General features: G+C 42.2%; 1 protein-coding gene across 4 annotated transcripts in view; it reads right to left on the bottom strand.

Annotated features, from left to right (window-relative positions):
• The window catches only part of tspan18 (tetraspanin 18), a 102,568-nt gene that overhangs the window by 46,882 nt on the left and 39,547 nt on the right, over positions 1 to 16,139 (bottom strand). For 3 of the 4 annotated variants that reach the window (XM_033042421.1, XM_033042423.1, XM_033042422.1), the window contains one exon: positions 856 to 945. The exons of the other annotated variant lie outside the window; for it this stretch is intronic. The gene's annotated coding sequence lies outside the window, so the exon portion shown is untranslated. The remainder of the gene's footprint in view (positions 1 to 855; positions 946 to 16,139) is intronic. 4 annotated transcript variants of the gene reach the window in all.

Below are 16,139 nucleotides of genomic sequence, written 5' to 3'. Positions count from 1 at the left end.
CCTCACGCAAGCACTCAATTTCCAAGACTTTCATTTTCCTTCATTCGATGCATGTCTGGTGCTGGAATCCAGCAAACAAGCATGACGCATGCCAGGAATTTCCTGGCTAAATTTCCAGACTGATGCAAAAAAGGGTGGAAATGGTAATTCTACACACGGTTCAAAATAGACTCTGGACAGAATGAAACGCATCTATTTTCTTAGCTGAAATATTGCAAGAAATAACTGGGAAATTAATATTTACTGTTTTTGTAATGTTAACCTTGTCTGAATGAGTAACACTGGCAAGTCCAGGGAAGCACAGTAACTATGACAGTCAGAAGGAGGTGTGTCAGAAATAAGAGTAGGAAGCTAGGACTGAGTGAATGGACTGAAAATGAAAACATTTGAAACACTAAACTGAGATGGCCCATGCTCCAAAATGGGAACACGTTTCCTGTTTGTAACAAAATGGATCGCTGAGGGAATAAGACTCGTTATGAGTGCAGGGAGAACAATAACATTTAGTGTGCATCAAGAGATTTAAATAGGCTTAACTTTCAAGCCCCTCAGCTTGCTCAGTGCAAAGGGAAATGCCTGTGATTTCTGCCTTTGGTCGTATACAAACTAAATTAGCACAAATCAGAAACAATCATGAATATAATCCTGATTCGGGTACAGTTTTGGCTTTCCAATTCATCAGTGAAGATTTGCCACTGCGGGGGGAAAAAGAAGGTTTTCATCGCTAATCAGTGTGAACTGCTTTGAACTGCTTTGTGGAATTGTTTTTCAGGACTGTACTCCACAAGATATTTTAGGTAAGGAACCCTGGAAAAATGTGGTAAAACATAGACATCTCTCATTTTCTCCACTGACCTTTTCTTGTGAACTTGCTGCGTGAAAATTCCAGGTTAATAGTACTGCAAAACACAAAGTGCTGGAGGAACTCGGCAGGTCAGGCAGTATCTGTGGAGGGAATGGACAAAAGATGTTTTGGGTTGGGTTTAGTTTAGTTTACTTTAGTTTAGTTTAGAGATACAGCACGGTAACAGGCCTTTCAGCCCACTGAGTCTGCGCCGACCATCAATCACCCGTTCACACACTAGTTTAGTTTAGTTTAGAGATATAGCATGGAAACAAGGCCCTTCATCCCACCAAGTCCGCGCTGACCAGCGATCACCGTGCACTAGCGCTATCCTACACACCAGGAGCAATTTATAATTTACAGAAGCCCTTTTTCTTTTTTTTTTTGTAATGTAAAAAACTGTAGTAAATGCAATTTTGTTCAAACCTAGTTGTTTGAATGACAATAAATAGCATTCCACTCCATCCATTCCATAACCTACAAAAAGGGTTCTCCTTGCTGCTTATGAATGGTGGCAAATCTTTATCAGGATTAGATAGCTGGCCGATCTTTGCCCATGCACAGGTTCTGGAGTCAGGATAGATGCATTTTGGGGAGCAAGAGCAAGAGTCACAGATGGTGGCATTAGGGTATCTGCGTTATACAAGCTGCTGCAGTTGCTCGCTGCAAGGAGAATGACCAAGCATCCTGGCCAAGTCATAATGATTTTGAACCAAAACTACAGCATTAAATATGACTTGACCACACCCTGAAGTCAGATGATGCCAGGGCTTATAATCACAATACAAACACCATATGGAGCAATGGAGATGTGGGATCTAATCAGTTTCTCTCTTCTACTCACGATATTTCCCATTTACACATGGTAATGGAACCGAGGACTCCAGCCTAATTAGTCTCAGCGGTAACTCAACAGCTTTAAGAGTGAAAGGACATGTTATCTCTTTGCTTCAACAAGCTCTCATTGCAATGACAGTCTAACAAACAAAAAGATTTATTTTGTTTTTAATTGGCATAGGAGAGTAAAATTTTATAATCCATGTGCATATTAAGAGTTTAATGTGGGATATGGTATGTGCTCAGAAACCACACAAGTACTATCTCAGTGACCTTTGTCGAGATTAATCTAAGGCACACAATGTACATTCAGAAAACTAATTTGGCAATGATACAGGATTTCTTGGAACATCAGAGGAATTAAATAAATAATCAGAGAAAAACAATCTCCTCATAGACGAGTTCTTGTTTGCTTTATCAAGACTGAGGCCATGCACACATAAAGTACGAGAAAAATCTGGTTAATCCAAATCAAAATGCGTGTGAATGTACACCACTTCATCGCAGCTTGGACTGGAATGATGATTCTGTTCACGGTTTGGGCCATATGATGAAGAAGTGACCTTATCTGTAAGCTAACCTGAGGAAATGATGGCAGACAAAAGACAGCAGTAGGTTGAGAGTCTTTAATATACTCCCATATAACACTCCCATTGAAAATGGAGATTTGGTATATTGAATACAACTGCTCTAGATAGACATTAGTTCAAATTATAGAGTACCAAATATGTTCTTTGGCAATTGGGCTGACATCCTTTATTGGGAATATGGTCCATGGGAGCTGGGGGATGCACATAGAGTTACATGAAGAATATAGCCAAGGTAAAGCAGCAACTGGAATGTAAAATTGGTGCTTCCTCGTGAAGCTGGTCATCAAGGGCAAGGTGGTCTTGTTGATGCTGCAGGTGTGGTCCACTTCCCACTTCCAAACTGCAGCAGTCACCCGAGTTATCTTCCATTTGTTCTGGAGATTCAAAATGGATGATGTCCGCGGGATGTGCGTTATAAATCTCCAGAGAAAGGGGTAAAAGCATTCCTAATATGGCCATCAACTGATCAACCTTTGTGAATGGTTGCTTCAAACATTGAGTTGGCCCAGGGTGTGGAAAAACTCAGTACCACTACTCTATCTGTTCTCAGTGTTTTAAAGGGTGGGTGGGCCTGGCCACGTTACTGTGGAATTTTTATTTTTATTGGACTGTACTATATTGCCTGTCCCTTATGGAAAAGCTTATACATAAGAACGCCACTGACCACAAGTCAGTCAGGCAGTGGCATGAACAAAATGACCTTAAGGTCCTGAAGGAAAAGGGAACAGAAAATGGCAGATCCTGTCAGATGTTTCTCCTGGCAGTCGAAATCATTTGGCAGAGAGCCCTATCACCAAAGTTTCCAAACAAGCACCATGACCTTGCTTGACCTGTGCGGAGAGATTCTTCAACATTATAAGTGCCATGCACAGCTGGAGTCTCCACACCACTGCCTTTGAGATCCATCTCCCTCTGGATTACGCATTTGTAAAAAAGGTCTGGGAAAGATTGCATTTGTCTTTGTCAATGCTCAACCCAGACAGCTGGACAAAACAGGACTCCATGGCTCCATGTGCTGTTTCCATGGATGCAAACTGAGACAAACATTAATTGCTGCTGGACAATCACTGACTTGATGGAATGTACAGTTTACAGTGTCTGGCACTTGCAGGTCCTCTGAACTGAATGCTCCATTCTGACACATTCCAAGGGACAGGATTTCATGCTGAAGTTTAGAGCAGCAAATTCAAACGCTCTCGGGGAAAAGGGCCACTATTTAGGGACCTCTCAACACCGGATGGCGAGAGGCTGGAACACACATGAAAATCTCTCAAATTCATTACCTAAAAAATGTTTGGGAAAGAACGGGCGGCACCATGGCGCAGGGGTAGAGTTGCTGCCTTACAGTGCTCGCAGCGTCAGAGACCCGGGTTCAATCCCGACTATGGGTGCTGTCTGTAAGGAGTTTGTACGTTCTCCTCATGACCTGCTTGGGTTTTCTCAGAAATCAGTTTCCTCCCACACTCCAAAAACGTACAGGCTTGTATGTTAATTGGCTTGGGTTTGTATACTTGGTATAAGTGTAAATTGTTCCTAGTTTGTGTAGGCTTGCGTTAATTTGCGGGGATCGCAGGTCGGTGCAGACTCGGTGGGCCGAAGGGCCTGTTTCCGCACTGTATCTCTAAACTAAACTAAATATTGATGCCATATGGACATTATGTACATCTTGCAACTACGTATATGTAATGACATACTAGGAACAGTGAATGGAGACAAATTAATGTTCTGTAGAAAATAAACAGAACGCTGGAAGAGATGAAGCAGGTCATGCAGCATCCATGGAGGCAAGAGGTGTAAGTCATCATTTTGAGTCGAGACCCTGCATCAGGTTTCAGGACTCAACTCGATGCCTTCTGTATGCTATTTCAGATTCCAGCATATGCAGTCTCTTTTGTTTTCAATGAATGTCTTGTGTGTATATTTTCAAATGTTATCAATAAAATTGATAGCACAATATTCAGCACCATTTGCGACTCTTCGTACTCTGAAGCAATCCACAAGCAGATGCAGCAAGACCTGGTCAATATCCAGGCCTGGGATGATAAATGACAAGTAACATTCACACCTTACAAGTGCCTGGGAATGATGGTATCTAACATGAGAAAATCATCCATCAGCCCCTGAGATTCAATGGCATTACCTCCATGTTACCAACGATCAGGAACCGAATTGGAGTATCCATATACACAATGTGGCTACAAGAGCAAGTCACGGGCCAGGAGGTCTACGTCGAATAATTTATCTCCTAACTCCCCAAAGCCCATCCACCATCCACAAGGCTCAAGTCAGAAGTGCAATAAAATACTCTCCACTTACTTGGATGAGCATAGCTTCAACAACATGCAAGAAACTCAACACCTGACAGGAAGCTTGAGAGGCATCACGTCTACAACCATTCATTCACTGCACCACCAATGGAGCAGCAATGTGTACATCTATAGGATGCATTGCAGTAACTCACCCAGACTCCTTAACCAGCACCTTCCCAACCCACGACCTCCACCAATTTGAAGAAAAAGAGCAGGAAAAGCATAGAAACACCACCACTTGGAAGTTCAGTTAAGTTTTAGTTTAGTTTAGAGATACAGTGCGGAAACAGGCCCTTCGGCCCATCGAGTCCACACCGACCAGCAATCCCTGCTCATTAACACTATCCTACACACACCAGAGACAATTAAAACATTTTTTAATACCAAGCCAATTAACCTACAAACCTGAACGTCTTTGGAGCGTGGGAAGAAACCGAAGATCTCAGAGAAAACCCACGCGGGTCACGGGGAAAAAGTACAAACTCCACACAGACAGCACCCGTAGTCAGGATTGAACCCGGGTCTCCGGCACTGTAAGGCAGCAACTCTACTGTTGCGCCACCATGCTGCTGAAGTTGCCCTTCGATTCACCACTTGGAAATATGTCATTGTTCCTTCGCCATCATTGGATCAAAACCCTCCCTCACAGCATTGTGGGTATATCCAGTCCTTACATACTGCCGTGGTTCAAGAAGCCAACTCACTACCACCTTCTCAAGGCCAATTAGGGACGGACAATTCAATGCTGGCTCAGCCTGTGATGCCCACAGAACCTTCATATAATATAAATATATATTTGGGGGAAAAAATGGCAGGAAAATGAGCAGAAGCAAAAAAGGACACAATGTGTGGGAGTAACTCAGCAGGTCAGGCAGCATCTCTGGAGAACATTTCAGATCGAGACCCTTCTTCAGACTCAGAAATTTCCTCCAGAGATTCTGTCTGATCTGCTGAGTTACTCCAGCACTTTGTGTCCTTTCGTGTATTAACCAGCATCTGCAGTTCATTTTTTTTTCACTTGGGTGGAAACAAACTAGTTGTGCCAAATTCACAATTGCAAGCTTTCAAATTATTTCACAAACTGCTGACAGGATCAGTCAAGAGGGGAGTCCCATAGCAGAGGCACTGCAGATACCAGATTGCAATTTGTTTCTCTCCTCTGCCCAGTACAGACCAGCAGCAGATGGGAAGGGACAGATAATTTCAGCCTCATTGGTATCAGCTCAAATTAAAGAGCTTCCAGAAAGAAAGGACATGTTATGCTTTTGCTTCAACTAGCTCTCATTACATTCATTTTCAAACATATTTATTTTCTACATGTGAACTGAATATAGTGGAAATACCAAGTATGAATTATCTTAAAGTTAGTAAGTGAACAAGCAAACTGACAGTTGTTTAAAAAAATTACCTCAATTCAATTAACCCAAACCATCTTTGAGAACAAGAGGAATAGTGAAAATGTGCCACATAATCTTGATGTGGGCCTCCCTTAATTTTCCCAGTCAGCTTCTTGTCACCACGGGCTCTGGGCCTGAAGGAATGATTTTCCCCTCATTCAGCCAGTCTACATTCCCAGAGCCAGCTGGCTAGCAGCAACCTCTCCTCCTCCACACTCTCCCTGTATTCATTCAACGATGTATTCCCAACTTCCTTAGCATTGGCAGCAAACAAGTTGTATTGTTAGCAGACGTCGGGATTCATTTCAATCAAATGGACCCCGCCGCAATAAGAGTAAATTAATTTTAATCCATCTGAGCATAGATTTAAATAAAATCCTTTAATGCTTCCCTCCCCTCACACACTATTAATTTGGCGACATCTTTAATGCAGAACTCAATATCTCAAAATCTCTTCTGATCATTGGGATGCAGCCTGTGGCTTTTCTAAACCTGAGGGGATACAATTGTTTTTAAAACTCAGCGTTTAAGTTCACCTTATTTTAAATGCCTTAGAATTAACGAAACCTGACAATGCCCAGATAGGACATTTGATCATGCAGATCAAACTCCATTTAGTATTATCACTGAATCTTGTTATAAACGCATTACTGTTAAACACAAAACAATTTGAATTTTTTGTTCTTGAATAAATAAGCCACGTAGAGTGTGACATCAGTTTGTCTGATAACGATCCCATTAAATAGATACTGGAAACCAGAGAAGTCAAGGAAGATGATCTTATTTGGAGTCTTCTCAACTTGAAGCAGTTGAGAAGACTCCAACAACCATGGTGTGGATGTTCTGTGTAGTAAGCATAAAAAGGGCAGCACGGAGGTGCAGCGGTAGAGTTGCTGCCTTACAGCGCCAAAGTTCCACGTTCGATCCTGACTATGGGCGCTGTCTGTACAGAGTTTTTATGTTCTCCCTGTGACCACGTGGGTGCCCGGGTTTCCTCCCACACTCCAAAGACGTACAAGTTTGTAGGTTCATTAGCTTGATATAAATGTAAATTGTCCCTAGTGTGTGTAGGATAGTGTCAGTATGTGGGGATCACTGGTCGGCATGGACTCGGTGGGCCGTAGGGCCTGTTTCCACACTGTATCTCTAAACTAAACTGAAATCAGAGTTCCGTCATTAATATCAACCTATGTATACCAAATGAGAAATGTGAATTCTTGGGACCAATGACGCATCTAAATATAACTCAATTGTCATTGCTAACTTCAGCAGGTCCCAGAAGTAACTGGAGGTATAACAGTATTAATGAAGCTGGAGAATTGGTAGAAACATGAGTGAAGACAAACCAGCCAAGCCTGAATTGTAACTTCAAAGCTTCCAAGTTTCTCCAATGACGGAGATTAGAAATGAGGCTACACTCCCTATGGAACCGTTGTTAGCAGCTGCTCTGAGGTATTCACCCACAGGATGCTCTTGGGTCCAATCTCACATCCTCAGCACTGCTCCATCTGAGTCTGGTTTCACCCAGTTGACACAAAGTTCAATTTCAAGAAGGCAAACTGGCAATGATTTCATAATATCCCTCAACAAAGAAGGGACGGACATCACACCTCACACAGAAAACTAGGAGCAGTTTGTAAACATGGGAAAAAGCACTGCCAGAAAACGTATTCCACAATGCCACATACCAATTGTATAACGGGGCACACGCCAATGGGAGCACGACTCACATATGAAACTAATCCTCTGCAAGATGTTATTAAAAATGGAGAAGAACTTATTGCTGGATTGGCAGTAGGAGACTTTCTGACAGAAAATGATAGAAAACATAAACATGAAACAATGTCAAGAAAGTTTAGTGAATAATTGAAAACCAAGTGATAAATTACAAAAAGCACAACAACATTAACAGATGGCAGACCAACTGCTTGAAAATGGCAAACCAAACAAACAAACTGCAGTACAGGAAGCTGCAATGAGAAGAACCGAAATAAGCAAACAATTTTAATGACTATTTGACAGCAGCTGAAATGGTAATAGCCATCAACGAGTACTGCACACCTGTGTGAGGTCCAATTATTTTATCCATGATCTGGAGAAAAATAACAAGCCCCTCATCATTTTTCATACTTCAATAAAATCAGGCCTCAGATTCCTGCGCTCCAACTAAAAAGTCCCAGCTTATCCAGTCTCTCCCAGTAACTCAAGCCCACAAATTCCGGTTAAATCCCAGTGAATCTCTTCCGCACCTTTTCCAACTTAATGGCATCCTTCCTATAGCTGGGCTCTCAGAACTGCACATAATACTCCGAGAGTAGTCTCACCAATTACTTGTATACCTGCATCGTGATGTTCCAACTTTCTTTAACAGAACCCTTTCTAATGAAGGCAAACATGCCAAACGCCCTCTTCACCATACCGTCCAGCTGAACCCTATACTCTCAGATCAGCTTTCACTCTCTCTTTGCCTTAGTCTTGGCTCTCCTGTCTGCTAATCCTGTTGTCTTTGACTATAGTGTTTGCTGCCAACTTCACATCAGCCTTCTTTCTGCTCTGGGACCCTCCTCCTCTAGTTTAGCCTCCACGAACAAATCTCTCTCCCAGGATATTGGTCCTCCTCCAGTCCAGGTGCAACCCGTCCTTCTTGTACAGGCAACCTTTGTCCCAGAAGAGATTGCAATGAACCAAAGACCTGAACCTCGCACCAGCTGTGCAGCCACATAACCATCTGGCCTGTTCTTTTATTCCTGCTCTTAGTAACACTGAGTAATTCAGTGATCACCCTCCTCAAGATCCTGCTTCTAACCTGTTTCCTAACTGCCTATATTCACACCGCAGGACCTTATCCCTTTTCTCACCTTTAACATTGGTATCAGTCCGCACAACAACTCCTGTCCGTACGCTTCATCCTGCAGAATGATCTGCAGTTACTCTGAGATATCCTCAACCCTGGTATCCGGGAAACAACACAACTTATCCCCCTGAAGGATAAAGGGGAAATCCTTTAGGACTGAGATGAGAAAAACATTTTTCACACAGAGAGTGGTGAATCTCTGGAACTCTCTGCCACAGATGGTAGTTGAGGCCAGTTCATTGGCTATATTTAAGAGGGAGTTAGATGTGGCCCTTGTGGCTAAAGGGATCAGGGGGTATGGAGAGAAGGCAGGTACAGGATACTGAGTTGGATGATCAGCCATGATCATATCGAAAGGCGGTGCAGGCTCGAAGGGCCGAATGGCCTACTCCTGCGCCTATGTTTCTATGTTTCTAACATCTCGGAGCCCGGTTTACGGCTACAGAATCTCCTGACTGCCCCCCAGCTATGGAGTTTCCTATCACTATAGCCCTTTCTGACTTCACCCAGAGCCGGACCCAGTGCAATAGACCAGACTGCTGCTGAGACTTAGTCCTGAATGGACATCCTCCCCAACAGTATCCCAAAGGGACACTTGTTTTAATTGGGAATAGCATAGCATGCGCTCTGCCAACTCCCTACTATTTTTCCTGGAGGTCACATATCTACCTGCACCATCTCGCTCCTACCTCCTCCTCTCCGCATCCCAGATGACCCTGAGTGTTTCTATTCCAACTCCAGCTCAGTCATGAGATCAGTCAGGAGCTGAGTGCACTTCCCACAGACGTTGCCACTGGAGGTTTGTCTGATCTTCCATATCCCGCTGTGAGAGCATACCTGCCATCCTGACTACACTATGTCTGCAAAGCTAAATTACTTCCACAACAAGGTAAGATTAAGAACTGACATGAAGTCATGGAACTGGACTACAATACTGAAGAGCTATGATGATTCTGAGAATCAGATCATGCAGCACCTTTGGTTTGCTCACTGCTTGGGAAAGGATGAAAACGGATATGCATATCAGATTTATACAGCAGTTACGATAAACCAACCAAGGGGCCATGTGATCTAGTTAGAAAAGAAATCAGGGAATGTCAGGGCCGCACGGTGGCGCAGCGGTAGAGTTGCTGCCTTACAGTGGCAGTGACTTGGGCTCGATCCTGACTACGGGTGCTTTTCTGTACGGAGTTTGTACATTCTCTCAATGACCTGCAAGGGTTTTCTCCGGGATCTCCGGCTTCCTCCCACACTCCAAACACGTATGGGTTTGTACATTAATTGGCTTGGTATAATTGTAAATTCTCCCTAATGTGTTGTAGGATAGCGTTAGTGTGTGGGGGTTGTTGGTCGGCCCAGACTCGGTGGGCCGAAGGGCCTGTTTCCACACTGTATCTCTAAACTAAACTAAACAATACGCAGTCATTCAGCCCTTTTAATCCAAATCAGCCCACCAGGAAATAGAACAACTCCCACTCTTTTATCCTAAACCCTGCAATATAGTACTTTCAAATATCAATGGAGTCCCTTTTGTAACCAATACTATAGGTGTGACCAAAGCAGAGCGTTATAAATGTGCATTACACTTTCCTCACTTTTATACTCCTTGCCTCTATTTTTATGAGACACAAAATTGAGTGTCCAGGTTTTTTCAACCTGGCCTACTTCCTTCCAGAAATATCTTCTTGTCAGCTAATTACATGATCAGATGTGAGTTTGAATTGTTCCAGTGGGTTATGGGTCCACAGCTCGGGATTGTCCCCAGTTTACAAATAACTTGTATCAGGTCCATAGTCAGGGGAGCCACAGCTGAAACGCTCACACTGCAGAGAGGAAGCTGACCTCGTAATGTCAGGCCTGACAGGCTTTTGTGCAGACACAGGAGTCTAGAGTAAGGAAACCTATTTATTTCTTAGATACAAGGAACTGCTCGTCACAAAAACGACACAAAAGGGATGGAGTAACTCAGCGGGTCAGGCAGCATTTCTGGAACACATGTATAGGTGACGTTTTAGATTGGAGAAGGGTCCCGACCCGAAAGGTCGTTGATCCATATTCTCCGGAGATGCTGCCTGACCTGCTGAGCTACTCCAGTATTTTGCTTCCTTGTTTCTTTATTTCTTAATACTGCCAAGCTGAAAAAATTATGATTAGTTTATACAGCATGGAAACAGGCCATTCAGCCCACCGAGTATGTGCCGACCAATGATCACCCGTACACTAGTTATCCCAGTTTAGAATTACACACCAGGGGCAATTTACAGAAGTCAATTAACCTACAAACCTGCACGTCTTTGGCATGTGGGAGGAAACCGGAGCACCCGGAGGAAATCCACGCGGTCACTGGATGAATGTACAAACTCCATGCAGACAGCACCCGCGGTCAGGATCGAACCTGGGTCTCTGGTGCTGTGAGGCAGCAACTCTACCACAGTGCCCGGTGCATAAACTAATTTAAAGAATCAATAGTCACTCATACCTCTGAAGCAAAAAATGAATAAAAGAGTATTGGGAAAAGCGCCCAATATTAACTTTTAAAGTAAAGGTAATATGATAATAAAATGGCTAGAGAAAGGCAGAACACTGAGAAGGGACAGTTGAAGATAGACACAAAATGCTGGAGTAACACATCGGGACAGGCAGCATCTCTGGAGAGAAGGGTCTCAACCAGAAACGTCACCCATTCCTTTACTCCAGAGATGCTGCTTGTCCAGCTGAGTTACTCCAGCATTTTGTATCACCTTCGATTTAAACCAGCATCTGCAGTTCCTTCCTACTAGACAAGGGACAGTAGAGCCTACTGCTGGAAACTATCAGCTGACAGGAAGCAAAGAAAAAAGCAGCTGGTGTAACTCAGCAGGTCAAGCAGCATCACTGAGGGCAATAGGCCACGTTTTGGGTCGAGACCCTTCAACTGGACTGAAAGAATAGAGGAAATATAAGCTTGAATCTATAATTCTATGATAATAAGAGTGCAAAATTCCACCTGCGTAATACCACAAGATGGATGACTGAGAACTGACAATAAGATCAGAAAATGTTGGAAACACTCAGCAGCATCTGTGGAAATAGAATAGATCGAACATCTCTGAACATTTTCTTCCCAGAGGCCATTAGGACTGTAAACTCCTATCTCACCAGGGACTAACTTTTACTGTACCACTCTACTGCTTTTTTTAAAAAGTGCTGTTTTTTTCCCTTTTTCCTTCCGCCCACAATATTTAATACGTAAAATAATATGTGATTCTGTTCCATTCTGTTTGTAGTTTGTTTGGTTGTTTGTTGTTTGGCTTTTTGCACAAAGTCCGCGAGCATTGCCACTTTTCATTTCACTGCACATCTCGTATGTCTATGTGATGAATAAACTTGACTTGACTTGACTTGAGAAGAAAAATCAATTAGTTTAAAGTTGCAGAGAAGATGGCAGAGGGAAGAATAGCACGAAGAGAAAATTATTTCTCTTCTTCCCCGCTTTCTGTCTTCTCCACTGTTGAGGCAGAGTCTGAAGGGTCTCGACTCAAAACGTCACCAGAGATGCTGTCTGACCCACTGAATTACTCCAGCTTTTAGTATCTATCTTCAAAATGAAAGGTTAACTCTGCATATGCTTCTGCAGGTGCCGCCTGACCTGCTGATTGTTTACAGCGTTTTTTGTTTTTTACTTCAGATTTTCAACATCTGCAGTTTCTTTTGGTTTTCATTGATGATGAACTGGCAATCTATTTTACACTGCACAGTTATTTCCATTAAAGTCACGGAAAAGAAAGTCAGATGCTCTTTAAAACAGGCAAGCAATTCACAATTACCTCTATTATGCCATCAGCCAAGACAAATTTTATGGTTCAGTTCTTGAAAATTCCCATGTAATTGAATGGATCACTCAGGAACCTTACAGGACTGCCGTAGTTGGGCTTCATTAACTATGAAGTTGGATCAAAACAAGTTTTGGCCTCGTCCTAGGTCTAATATTACAGCTTTCCTGTGGCTGCTGTTTAAGTCATATTTCATTGACTGTGCAGGGTTTGGGATGTGTTGAGAATACAAAAGGCCATTTAAATGCAAGCATTCTTTTTACAATCTCAGCCCACTGAAATTACCATCACAGTCAGAGTGCACAAGGTACACTTTTGTTTCTGAAGAAGGGTCCCGACCAGAAACGTCATCCATCCTTTTTCTCCAGAGATGCTGCCTGACCCGTTGAGTTACTCCAACACTTTGTGTCTATCTTTGGTATAACCAGCATCTGCAGTTCTTTGTTTCTACACTTTTGTTTTTATTGGTTAATTTTTTAATTAAGTAAGCTTCTTTTTTTTCTAAATTATTTTTTAGTAGTGTATTCAATTCTATTTTGCACATGACCATCCTACAAAACAATTTAATCAATACTTCACAGCACTGTGACTTTAATGACTGCTGTTTTCTGTCACTTCTTACCTAATATTTTAAATGTCCTGCTATTATCTGAATAGTTTATTCTTATGATGTGATAATTTATTTTGTACTTTGACAACATTATTAAGTGGTGACACTTTAAAGAACTTCCTATATATCATGTTACACTGGATAAAATTAGTTAATAAGAACAGCATTTTAAATAATCACATATCCTTTAAAAAGCTCCCATACTGTACTGGTTTTAATTAGCATCCAGATTAGTTTAGATTGGAAATAAGAATCAGATGCACAAGTAAGTTAATCGGCCCCTCGAGACTGCTTCATCGCTTAATAAGATTACAGCTGCTCCAATCTTGGCCTCACCATCTCTTTCCCATTCTTTCCCCATTCACCCCTCACTCATCGTGTTTTAAATGTATGTCACTCTCTGCTCTACATATATTCAATGATGCTGCCTTCATGGCTTTCAATGGTAGAGAAATCCAAAGATTCACTTGTAAGACATTGATGGACCTTGTGAAGATGAATGTTGAGAAGTTGCTACATATCCCCATTTTAAATTGGTGACCTCTTATTCTGAAATGGTGTCCCCTCCTTCTAGCTACCTTCACCAGTGAAACAACCTTCTTAGCAAACCACCTTGTTAACCTCCTTCAGAACCTTACTTATTTCATTAAGATCCACTCTCGGTTTCTTCAAAGATGATCCCAGAACATTAATGTGTGTTTTCCCACTATTATGTATTTAACCGACGGAGTCAGTGAAAGGCGGTAGAATAATCTGCAGGGACATAGTACAATGTGCTCAGATTGCTATGTAATGCATTTAGCACTATTGATGGAGAAGAAATTCCATGTGCATTCAATGGATGCCTGTATCCTTACTGGGTTTTTTTCCACAGAGAGACACAAGGAACTGCAGATGTTGGCAAAATGGTCATCTCGTCTACACTTGGTCTCGCCAATGCAAAGGAGTTCACTGTTTTATTCACTGTTGACCAGAGGAACAAAGGTGATCTTGAGCCAGGATTTTGCCATAAATGCATGTGCCTTTTCATGCCCTTTTTTCATGATTTCACCAGGATAATGCCTTTTTCACGATCGAGTGCCTAAATCAGCCTTTTTGTTGCCGTTTTACTAAAAGGTCATGCTATATTCTCTAGTTGTACCGTGATTACAATGACGTTTTCTATGTTAACACGTTAATATTAATGTTATTATTAACGTGTTAACATAGTATAACTTACAAGAAAACTTCCACCACCGGGGCGAAACCGGCAGCGCCCACCGTCGGTCGTTCATTCATTCGTGCCGCTGCCCGCTGGTTTAGTCTTCTCCAAGATCTATTTAAGAAAGAACTGCAGATGCTGGAAAAATCTAAGGTAGACAAAAAATGCTGGAGAAACTCAGCGGGTGAGGTAGCATCTATGGAGAGAAGGAATAGGCGACGTTTTGGGTCGAGACCTTCTTCAGACTGATGGGGGGGCAGGCAGGAAAAAGGAAGGAAGAGGCGGAGACAGTAGGACTAGAAGAAAGGCTGGGAAGGGGGAGGGGGAGGGGGAGGAGGGAGAAGACAAGGACTATCTAAAATTAGAGGTCAATGTTGACACCGCTGGGGTGTAGATTACCCAAGCAAAATACCCAAGCTTGTCTCCTCACTACATTTACTGCTGGCTCCAGTCGCAAATCTGAGTTTTCGAGTGATCTGTGCAAGGCATTCATTGATGCTGGAATTCCACTGTGGAAATTGGAAAACAAATCTCTCAGAGGTTTTTTAGGGAAATACACAGAGGAACATATACTAAGCGAGTCATCATTACGGAAAAATTATGTTGACAGCAACTTCAACATTGTTGTGCAGAAAATTAGAGATGAAGTTGCATGCAACAAAATATGGATCTCAATAGAGGAGACAACCGATGATGTGGGGAGATATGTTGCCAATGTGGTCATCGGTACACTGGAGGCAGGTCAACCATCAAAGGAGGATTTGTTGACATCAGAAGTATTGGAGAAGTCAAATAGCTCAACTATTGCTCAGTTTATATCTTCACTTACTGTACTTTGGCCAGAAGGTATAAAACACGAGAATGTTCTTCTGTTTGTGACTTAAAGTTTTATTCCCCAAAATGTTGCATTTGACACGCTTAGCTCAAGGACTTTATAGAATTGCCAAGCACATAAGTAGCTTGTTTCTAGTCGATCGCCTAGTTTCCAATGTCAAGAAAATCTTCCTCAAAGCACCGTCACGTGTGCGGTTGTTCAAGGAAATGGCACCCGAGATTCCGCTACCTCCTCAGCCCGTTTTGACTAGGTGGGGTCCATGGATCTCTGCTGTACCCTACTATGCTGCAAATTTTGAAAAGATAAAATAAATCGTCAACTGTTTTGAAGAAGAATCTGCTGCAGTCAGCATTTGCAGTGAAATCATGGAGAAAAAGTCCCTCCACCGCGATCTTATGTTTATTACTTCCAATTTTGCAAACTTCCCACAGGCTATCATTTCCCTTGAGAAACGTGGCGAAACATTAGTGAATAACTTGCAGGTTTTCAACAAAATAACTGATGATATTCGTAAAGTTCCTGGCGATGTAGGTAAAGATAATCAAGGAAAATGTGTGAGAGTGATTTTAGCTTACAAATATCTTGAAGATATAGAAAACATAGCTAAAGTTCTCAAAGGTAGTTGTAATGCACAAGATATCAACATGAATATAGAGACTATAGCTTGTTTTGGGTATGCACCAGTGACCTCAGCTGAGGAAGAAAGAGGTTTTTCACAACTGAAGCATATTCTGTCTGACAGAAGGCATAGTTTAACACAATTTGAAAGAAATGCCAGTAATTACGTGCAACCAGGCAGCTTTGGTCATTTAATGCAGTATACCTTTATATTATCATTTTTAACCATATT

This window comes from Amblyraja radiata, chromosome 24, assembly GCF_010909765.2.
Source record: "Amblyraja radiata isolate CabotCenter1 chromosome 24, sAmbRad1.1.pri, whole genome shotgun sequence".
NCBI classification, from domain to species: domain Eukaryota; kingdom Metazoa; phylum Chordata; class Chondrichthyes; order Rajiformes; family Rajidae; genus Amblyraja; species Amblyraja radiata.
This window is presented reverse-complemented; position numbering and strand designations above follow the sequence as displayed.